Here is a 9,135-nt window from a genome sequence, read left to right as displayed (position 1 = left end):
GGAAGAAGAAGGAGGACGAGGACGAGGACGAGGAGAAGGAGAAGGAGAAGGAGAAGGAGAAGGAGAAGGAGAAGAAGAAGAAGAAGAAGAAGAAGAAGAGATTGAATTTATACCACACCCTTCACTTGGAGTCTCAGAGTGGCTTACAAACTCCTTTCCCTTCCCCTCCCCACAACAGACACCCTGTGAGGTGGGTGGGGCTGAGAGAACTCTGACACAAACTGCTCTTTCAGGAACAGCTGTGCCAGAGCTTGTGACTGACCCAAGGTCACATCAGCAGGTGCAAGTGGAGGAGTGGGGAATCAAACCTGGTTCTCCCAGATTAAAGTCCGCACACTTATCCACTACAGAAGCCAAGGGTTGTATCCAACCTTGTGATCATGAACACATATTATCTTCCTTACATGGACTGAAGCCACCACCTTCAATGCTTAAAAAGCACATAGTAAAAAGAAAAAGAATCCGTTTGAGACTGAGTTGAGACTTGCTACTTAGGTAACTTTGGTTGCCTTCTGTGTCTGTCTGTGTCTAGCTAATCTTGCAATCAATTACTGTGATCATTTTTTGAATAGATATCACTGACTGCACAAGCACACAGAGGGGATAACCTGCAAGCAATTCCAAGCTTTAACAATATAAGGTAAAGGTAAAGGTTCCCTTGCTCGAAAGCCAGTCGAATCCGACTCTAGGGTTGCGGTGCTCATCTCCGTTTCAAAGCCGAAGAGCCAGCGCTGACCGAAGACGTTTCCGTGGGCATGTGGCCGGCATGACTAAACACCAAGGCGCACGGAACGCTGTTACCTTCCCACCGAAGTGGTCCCTATTTATCTACTTGCAATTTCTTGCTTTCGAACTGCTAGGTTGGCAGGAGCTGGAGCTACAGAGGGGATAACCTGCAAGCAATTCCAAGCTTTAACAATAGCAGGTAGCAATTTTATTGACCTAGCCATGGCCCTGGGGGATACTGCCTCTTCTCCAGTAAATGAGATGTGGCTTTTTTGACAGCACAAAAGAAGCCACAAACTGTAGCTCAAGTGTGGTGCAGGCACAAGCTGTTCAGTATGGTGCTATGCTGAAGAGGAATCTCGCTAGGGAACATCAAGATGATCCAACTAGTAACTCATTTTGTGTAAACTTGAGGGATTATGAGCAAGACAAGTTCGCCTGGCAGGTCAAAGAGCTCAGCATGCCCAAACCAGGAAAGAAATTAAATTTGGCCTATTTGAACTAACAGTTTTGAAGAAGCACGCTTGCGCATGAAAGCCTATACCCAGAATAAAACTTTGTTGGTCTTAAAGGTGCCCCACTGGTCTCAAACTTTGTTCTGTTGCTTCAGAGCAACACAGCTACCCACCTGAAGTTAGGTATATCAATAAACTTACTTTTAAAGTGAAGGTGGGAAGGTAAATAATTTACAAACATTTTAAATGATTTTTAAAAAAAATGTCTTACAAGGACAGTATCAAATGTGGTTGTAATGTTGAATCTGTTCTTACTTTCTGAGATGAGCTAATGCCATTGTAGTCTCTTCTTATGCAAGTTGCATGATTATTCTTACTAGTTTTAGGACTCTCGTCTCCTAATACTATAAAATAGTAAATATAAATAAATAAATAGTCATGTAAATTGCAACTAATTAAAAAAATTGAAAATATGGGCCATAAGAAAGACATTGACCACGTAAGTTATCAAGTTACTTGTTCTGTGGAAATCTCAGCAGCTAAAAGAGGTCTTTACAGCATTTTTTGTTGCCAGAAGCCGAAGCCAGCCTGAACTGAAAACCAATCATTTCCTGCTTTCTAAAAGAAAAGATGCGAGGGCTTTGAGAAGATATATAAATTCAGAATAATAATTTTGCATTTATAGCCTTGTACCACTTTAGTCTGATGGAAGAGGAAATATGCTTATTAATCCTCCCTCATGTGAAATAAACTCTCTTCACATTGGAAACTATCATATTAGGGAGAGAGAGCTGGTGAAGATCATTTCCCTTTGGTGTGCCAGCTTTTTTTTAGGGGGGGCGCTATTTTTTAAGTATGGTAAGGTTTTTTACATGGGGAAGCTTTTCATCCCACAGTCCTTTTAGTAGTACAACCCAAGAGAGCTGTGCCCTAGGATTCTCCTGAATGCGTAGATTGCGTTTGGACCCTAACATCAGTTTCGATGGCTGCATGCCTATCCGTAGGGCAATGAAATAAGAACAAACAGACAAGATCATGGTCTCTGCATACTCGGGGGAACTTCCCAGGGTATGCAAAAATATTGGTGTGTGCATTTTAAACAGAAAAGATCATCTGAAAAACTCCTCTGATGAGGACTGAGCACACTTGTTGCCCTTGGGGAAGGGTGAGGCCTGTGGAGCATCGGTTGAAAGGGAAAAGGGGGGGGAAACCTTGGATATTGGGAAATGATCAAATTGAGTCCATAACATAATAATTTGGAGGGGAGAAGTGGGGTAGGGGATGCTTGCGCCTTGCAACACACCTGTAATCCAGGGTACTATAAGCATTTTAGGGTTCTCACCAGTTTGAAACAGAAGAAGTCTAGGGTGTGGGACTACTGAAGACTGGTTCAACAGCATTGCCACAGGCTTTATCAATTCCCCTGCTCCACTCTTGAAATGCTGTCAATGTGGAGGGCCCAAGCAACTTAAAGTCCACTCCCTTACCAACTCTCCCATATCCCATGGACAGAGAGGGGGGTAAAACTGCTGTCCTGTGGGATAATGGTCTTCCAGCCCTACTCACCAGAGGTCCTTGGCTAGATAAACAAAAGTTAAGCGTGTAGCCTTGAAGATCAACAGCATTATGCTGGGCGAGCAGGATTTCCACAAGGATTCTTGTTCTCACCCTGATCATTCTTTGTAAGCACTCAATTAGAGACGTGAAACATCTGGATGTTTTGAAATTCTACTTCATATAATTTGGGAAGTGAATCTTGGAAGCCTGAATGAGTTCTGCAACCTTTCTTTTTAGCGTTCTTACAGTGGTTGGTGCCCTCTTGTGGCCAAGAGCTGCTTGGGTGTAATTATAGGCCAGAGAACACCATCGCTACTATTATGAATCATTAGTGTAACACTCTACAGCTGCAGAGCACTTTAGCTAATCATCTGAGGTCGACCCCGGGTCAGGACCTTTAGGAATCCTCAGCCTAGAAAGGTGCAACTCCATGATTTAAACCAAGAGCTGCCATTTGCAGAGCTTCAAAATAAGGAAGAAGTTGTGAGAATGGAAGAAAATGATGTCTTCTGTATGTCAGAATGTTAACAGTACTTTCCTAAGATTCAGCGAGCAAAGTTCTGAAGCTGACAACAGTTGTTTGCAGCCGTGCTGGTCCAAAATGAAATAACTGTCCACCTAATACCTTTTATCAGGACCAACTAAAATGACACAAAACGGTGTGCAAGCTTTCCACGTTCATCAGAACATTTAACCAGGCTGGATGTTACAAAATAAAAAAGAGGTGGGGGAAGGGGGGAAAAGATGTTTCAGGCCATGATTTTAAGGCCTTTTCTCGCCAGCATTCCCAAGCTTAATGCCAGCAGGCAAGCACATATAATGCGGTTCCTTCATTGTCCAAAATATCCACAGTTACCTGGTTAAGTGAGCTTTAGTTTGTATGTTAAAAGTGCAGCTGTTAAAGAAGACCTCAGGCTGGGGTAGTATTTTGTTTTTCAGCAAACTGTTCCCTTTGGTTTTGTACTTCTTTGAAAACTTCATTGGTCTTCCAAGCTTTAAGCCCTGTAAACAGTTTCCCCTGTGACTAGAAGAGGGCATAGATCCTCTAAAACCTGTAGAGCAGTGGTAGCCAGGGCTATTTTGGGGCAGGAACGCACAGGAACGGAGTTCCGGCTGGCTTCAGAGTTGGCCATGCCCACTGCAGCGAAAACTTCTGCGCGCGAGACTACAGAGGGAAGGCCTGGAAAGCGACACCTCCCCCCCCCGCGACTCCGAGGTGGGCAGGCCGGGGGGGGGCCCTGGAAGGATCGGGGAGGCATTTAAATGCCTCCCTGTCCCTTCCCCAGCCTGTCGAAGGGCCAGCTTGCCCGGGCTCCCTGCAGCCGCAGGGCACCTGGACAAGCCAAGGGAAGGCATGGGGGGTGGCCTAATATGCTAATGAGCTATGCTGTAAGGGGTGTGGTATAATATGCTAATGGTTTCTGCTGTTGGGTGTGACCTAATATGCTAATGAGTTCCTGCTGGGCTTTTTCTACAAAAAAAGCCCTGGTGGTAGCCCATGTCAACACCTTTTCTGGTGCCCACCAAGTGGTTTTAGAAAATGGGTGAGGCAGGATGGGGCTTTTGCCCAGCAAGTCTTCTGACTGGCAGTTGGAAATTTGATTGGCTGTGCAGATTTTTCAAAATGTTGCCTTGACAGCAGCTGCCCCCAGAGCATATGGATCTTCAGTGTGTGACTGAAGGTAAGCTGGAGCAACCATTTTGTAGCTGGCATCACCTCCTGCAGCAGATATTTTATGGAAGCCATTTTGTGGCTGTGTCTACCACACTGTGTCAGAATTCCAACAGTGGTTGCACTGCAGGCTAGGCTTGTCAAGTCCCCCCGGGGGGCGGGTAAACCCCCGCCCGAGAGGCCCGTTACCCGACGCCAGCAAATTGGGCCCCGGGGGGAACTCCACCCCATTCCGGGACATGTCCCCAGCGTGATGATGTCACCCAGAGGTGACATCATCACACTGGCCACGTTGGGGGTGGGACGCTCTGATTTCAGGGAAAACTCTATGGTTTTCCCTCGAATCCTAGTGGCCCCGCCCCCAATGTGCCGACTCCCGGGACAGCGCGGGACTCCCCCGCGGTAAGTAAATTTGGACTTGGCAACCCTACTGCAGGCTCAAAACGGTTGGGGACCCTGTGCTGTAGAGAATGGTTTGAAAGAGTCAGGTTCTTGTTGTTTTAAATCAAACTATCGGACTTTATTTAAGCAGAATTTCATATATCCCCATGGAGAGTTGATTGTTGGAAAGAGCACAGTGGGATGAGTGTGTGTGTTTAAATCAGGATGAATATTCTCCAGTGCTTCCCAAGCAAAACAGGGACTTTCTCATATATGTGCAGCATGACAACTCTCTTCCCAATGATCACAGTCCATTAGGGTTGCCAGGTCCAATTGTGGGTGGAGTGGGTGGGGACATCACATTGGTTTTGGGTAAAACTCTGTGGTAACATTATTTCTGGGTGATGTCAGTGTGTTGTGCACGATGCCACTGTTTGGGGGGATGGGGAATTTCCTCCTGCCAGCCAGCTGGCTGCTGGTGGGAAAGAACCCACAAAACTGGGGGATCCCCCACCCCCTCCTGGGGAATGGTAACCCTACTGCCCAAGCAACTCTTACACATTGCTGATAGCTGTCTCCTCCAACTGCTGCATTCTGTATTTGTTTGTTTTGGCTTCTGAAAGAAGGGTATTCATAAACCATTTCCTTTTTTAAAATAATGCAGGATACAAAGAGCCAACACCCACTTCATGACTTTTTTAACATACAAAATTGGTGGAATGGCACTGGAAGTCCTTATGTATACTATATAACTGCTTAATTTTGAAAATTGTGCTCTACTTAAAAACTTAATGATGTCACATTAGGCTTGCCAAGTCCCCCCGGGGGGTGGGGAAACCCCTGTCCCAGAGGCCTGTTCCCCACCGCCAGCGGAACGGGCCCCAGGGGAACCTCACCCCGACGTGCACATCACCCGGAAGTGACGTGATGACGCCGGGCACGCTGAGGGCGTGGCCACAGTCATCGGAGGGAAAACTCTATCGTTTTCCCTCGGATGGTCGTGGCCCCGCCCCCTGCGTGCCCGGTGGCGTCACGTCACTTCCGGGTGACGTGTGTGCGGCGTGTGCGCGCAAAGTGCATGTGCTCCAGACACCGGACGGGAGTCCCCCTCTGGGGCTCGAAAACAACTTGACAACCCTATGTCACATATTATATCCCTTTTCCAGAAAAAAATGATCTCCTCCTCTTCAACAATTTACTGTTCTGTTTCTACTTTTCCTTTTTTAAAAAAGTGTTCCATGTTGATTTTTATTGCTGCAAAATAGTGTTTTCATCTGGGATTGTTAAAAAAGTAATTATTTTATCCCTTGCCTTTGTCCCCATTGGGGACCAACGGTGACATATGTCAGTCTCCCATCCTTTATTTTATCCTCACAACAACCCTGTGAGGTTGGTTCGGCTGAGAGTATGTGACTGGGCCAAGGTCACCCAGCAAACTTCTGTGCTGGAGTGGGAATTCAAATAATGAGGTCATGTATTTTATATATAAGTCTGAATGGACTCCAATTAATCTACCATCAGGAGGCAGTCCCCATCTTTCCCATGTGTGAGCCTTCGTGGCTTCTCATATGTGTACCTTCTAATAGCAAGTTGAACAGAGCCATCTCCCTTATAAATAAAAGCTGAATAGTGGTGGCACTTCTCTAGAACATTCCACATGCTCCAAAATCAGTTCGCTGTCTGATCTGTCATTCAGAGGGTCTCCCTATCCACTGGCTGCTTTGCCTGAGTCCTGCCTCCAACATTCTAAACAGTTTGCTCTTCCTCTCCCCTCCATAGCCAGTCAGAACACAGAGGTTATTTGCATATGCAGCCTCATTGGCCTTTGTCTTGGAACACAGAGGTCGTTTGCATATGCGACTTGATTGGCTTTTGCCTCTAACATTCTAAACAGTTTGCTATTCTGAGGTAAAATGTGTCCAATCTCCATGTGAGGGCTGGAGATCACTCAGAATTACAACTTTCCAGATGGCAGAGATCAGTTCCTCTGGAGAAAATGGTGGGCTCTGTATCCTTATATGCTGCTGAGGTGGCCCCCGTATGACAGCCAATGTGACGTAGCACTCAGGGCTTGAGAGTACGGGAGAGGCTGCAGGTGTGTGGGGGGTGAAAGCTGAAGAGTGTGGGGGAAATAAAGGTAAGTTGATAATTGGCTGGGAAGGAGATAGGGTTGCCAACTCCAGATGGGAAATTCCTGGAGATGTGAGGGATGGAGCCTGGAGAGGGTGAGGCGTGGGACCTTGGACAGGTACAAAGCCATAGACTCCACCCTCCAAAGCAACTATTCCCTTCTGGGAAACCACTGTTGCCAATCTCCAGGTGAGGCTGGAGCTCACTCAAAATTACAACTGTTCTTTAGGTAGCAGAGATTAGTTCCTCTGGAGAAAATAGTGGACTCAGTGTCATTATACCCGGCTGAGGTCGCCACAGCAAATTGACACTGAGTGTCCAAGGCCGGGGCACCCGCCCAGAGCCTCTTTCTAGAGGCCGTTGTATTTATTTCCACAACGGACCTTTTTCCTAGTCACAAATAAGACAGAATGTTGGGCTCCGGAACTTCTGTCCTTGCATACTTGCTTCTTATCGAGAGAGAAGATATATATGTGAACACTGATTCAGGTGGGTAGCCGTGTTGGTCTGAAGCAGCAAAACAATTTTTTGAGTCCAGTGGCACCTTTAAGACCAACAGGTATCTGAGGAAGTGTGCTTGCATGCAAAGTTTATATCTCGAATGAAACTTTCTTGGTCTTACATCTGAACACTATGTGTATGACAATTGTATATGTTCTTAGTGAACTTCCTACACAAGGGGTCATCCAAGAGCCACATTTACAAACATCTTCACTCTCCCTCTGGCAAATTTGTTCATAACTTAAACCTTTTCATTAAATTGCGGCCAACCTGATGTGAAAAGGGTGGACTCACAAGAGCAAGGATCTCACATCTTCCCTACCTTCCAGTTACCGGTAAAGTAGCATAAGTAAACAAGTGTTTAATATTTCTGGTTTATAACCTGAGATTCAGCTGTCATTATGTTATGTCCGCTAACCGCCACCAGGGGCCAGCGAATATCCCTGAGCTTGACTCTGTAGGAACAATGGGGACTAGGATCCTAGTCTCTCCACTGGGGAACCAATAGGACCATGGCGGGAGATTTAAACCCACCAACGGGACCTACGGGAGTGTCCCCAGGTGTGTATATAGTTGGCCAGCCGGCCAGTAGTCTTTGTCTTTGTTGTGTACCAGTAACCATGCTGATCACTACATCCGTCTCAGTGGTTTCTACATGCGTCTAACCCACTATACTTCACATTAAATCCTCCAACTATCTAGCTGCCTATGAAGCCTTTTTTTCCTTCCAAATTTCACCGTTTCTAAAAAGCAACCTAGAAAAAGGTCACCAACAAGGCAATCCTAAATGGAGTTCCACCCTTCTATGTCTGTTGACCTTGATGGATTTACAAGGATTATACTATTAATCTGTTATCCATTCAAAAGAAGCTGAGGCTTCGCAAGACTGGGAGCGATGGGCTCCTCCCGCTCCCTGGCTTAGTAGATGCTTCAGAGCATTCTGCATGGTTCTTGTCAGTTTGCAAGTACAGAGCAAAGCTGTTAATGAGAGGACATTTATTGAGTTGTCATAAATTAGAGGTGACTTGACGGTACACACACACACACGATTCTTAATTTGGCCTAGGGAAATGTGTGTCTGTAGCCTTTGATCATGCGATTCAACTCAGCATTACTCATTATCCACAACTGCTCAGAAATCAGGGGCAGAAATACAAGAACTGACTGTAATCAAAAGCTTCAGAAGGTGGCATCTCCTGATGATAAAGCCCCAGTGGTCGAAATGGCTACTGCATCTGCAGCTGGACATCTGCAGCCACCCTCGAAGCAGAACAAAATACAAAAAGTGGTTTTTCGTAACAGCAGCTTCTGAACACCTTGGCTGCAAACTGGGAGAGCCAGGATTCTAGAAAATAGGGTAGAAAAACAGCACATTTCTACAAAAATTCTAGAAAACGGCTAAACTGATGCTTTTCCAGAGCCACAAAGTCCCTATCCAAAATTAGTTTTTCTTCACCTTTTTAAATCTGCGATTGGCTCATCCCCTCCCATCCAGTGGAGTTTTATGGGCTCTGATTAGCTGACAATAATTTGGATTTGCATGAAGCCAAAATCACAAGGATTGGTTCAGAACCCTGGACGAGAGGTGGGACTTTTGAGGACGATTGCCACAGGGGATCCAGATCTGAATCCTCTCCAGATTGCTGCAGAGGTATTCTACGTAGGCCTCACTTTAAGATACATACATATACACTTTGACGTAAGAGCAATTTC

The sequence above is a fragment of the Gekko japonicus genome, unplaced genomic scaffold, assembly GCF_001447785.1.
Source record: "Gekko japonicus isolate JY-2015 unplaced genomic scaffold, Gekko_japonicus_V1.1 scaffold340, whole genome shotgun sequence".
NCBI classification, from domain to species: Eukaryota; Metazoa; Chordata; class Lepidosauria; order Squamata; family Gekkonidae; genus Gekko; species Gekko japonicus.
Note: the sequence above shows the minus strand (reverse complement) of the source record.